The sequence below is a fragment of the Penaeus japonicus genome, unplaced genomic scaffold (genome assembly GCF_977035675.1).
Source record: "Penaeus japonicus unplaced genomic scaffold, GWHDUDI00000001_assembly GWHDUDI00000011, whole genome shotgun sequence".
In the NCBI taxonomy this organism is placed as follows: domain Eukaryota; kingdom Metazoa; phylum Arthropoda; class Malacostraca; order Decapoda; family Penaeidae; genus Penaeus; species Penaeus japonicus.
This window is the reverse complement of record NW_028234413.1, coordinates 30,525,373-30,527,459: the sequence shown is the minus strand read 5'-3', so window position 1 is coordinate 30,527,459 and position 2,087 is coordinate 30,525,373.

The window sequence follows — 2,087 nt, the reverse complement described above, 5'->3', positions numbered from 1 at the left end:
TATAAAGTTAAGGATGAGGTGGTTCCAACGACATTCCGAACACACCTTAGGACCGCTATAGCAAAACAGAACTTGTACCTTAGAGAATAAATCCAGTTGTGCGGCATATGGGGAAAACCTTGATATACCCATGCCTTAAATAAAAGGGATTTCTCATTTGGTAGCATTACTTCAGATTCAGTAATCCAAATTTATCTCGATTTATTTATTGATTCAGGGTAAGGTATCCCTTATAACGCGTGGTGCATGTTAAAGTGAACCATTTTTATTATATCACTACATATACTAAGGGCATCCTGAATGGTCACCACCAATAAAAAAAAGAAAAGTATTTTCATAATAACTTACACTTGAAGACCGAAACAGGTGACCTTTTGAACAAAGACAATATGCTTACAGATGATTCAAGCATCTGCATAGTTCTCCCGCTTTGCGTCACCAACACGTCATCCATGATTCCTACGTCATCGCTGAGCTCACCCCTGACGTCACCGATACGTCACGCCTCCTGACCGTACAGCCGTTCAAGGGATCAACCCAAAACTTTTATTTGATTAATTTGGTTATTCATTTCACGTTGGGGTCTTCAGAAAAAAAAAAAATTCTCAAATGAATCGCTAAAATCAGAAAACTTTTGATTTCTGATAATGACCAAAGACCCTTGATGTTGAATCACTACAGTTGCAGAAAGGCGGAGGCAAGCATTTATACATGTAAATAGGACCTGATTGCTTGCGGATGTCACAAAGTTACTAACAAGAGTGTGATTAAGATCAGAGAAAGAGAATTCATTAGACATAATAACTGCCTACCCAATCAGCCGATTCATTCATGTATGTGTGTTTAAATAAAAATAAAAATAAATAAATAATTATATATATATGTATGTATATATATATATATATATATATATATATATATATATATATATACATATATTATATATATATAAAATATTATATATATATATAGATATAGATTTAATATATATAAATACACACACACACAGATAGATATCGATTTAAATGTATTTACATATATATAGACAGATATATATCAATATAAAGATAGATACGTAAGACATATTATAACACAACCCAAAAACACTCCCACCACACACACACACTCACATACACGCACCACCTCACACACACACACCACACACGACACACATCACACACACTCAACGACACACACACACACACACAAACACCATAATTAGATTAGGTATATATATATATTAATATATATAATATATAAATATATTTTTGTATTTTAAGGATTGCATGTGCATAATGTTGCAAGACTCAGATTATTTATCTTAAATATGATGTTAAAGACAATCTCAGATGAATTTATCTTTAAAATGTGTTAAGAAATTTGACTACTCAAATAAAATCTTATTGTGTATCTACATGTAAGATATTATTTCATTTCCACCAATCAGAAATTAGTACAAATACAATTATCTTTCTAGAAACAATGATTCTTGCAAGGAACACTACATTATACTGATCCCAAAGATGTTACTCAATCACTAATAAAAACAACAACAACAACGGGGACTTTCATACTTAACACATTATGAGGTCTAGCCAATGATGATGATGATAATAATAATAATAATAATAATAATAATAATGATAATGATGTGATAGTAATAATCATAATGATACAATTATTCACTATGATATATGAATACAAATGATCATCACGAATAAAAATCATCAAAATATGCTGCACAAGAGAGAGAGAGAGGGAGAGAGAGAGAGAGAGAGAGAGAGAGAGAGAGAGAGAGAGAGAGAGAGAGAGAGAGAGAGAGAGAGAGAGAGAGAGAGAGAGAGAGAGAGAGAGAGTGAGAGAGAGAGAGAGAGAGAGAGAGAGAGAGAGAGAGAGAGAGAGAGGAGAGAAAGAGAGAGAGGAGAGAAAGAGAGGAAGAGGAGAGAAGAGAGAGAGGAAGAGGAAGAGAGAGAGAGAGAGAGAGAGAGAGAGAGAGAGAGAGAGAGAGAGAGAGAGAGAGAGAGCAAGTCGCAATTAGCAAGTCGTGTCAAAATAATGTCCTGAGGCTGAAATGTCATAGACGTTGG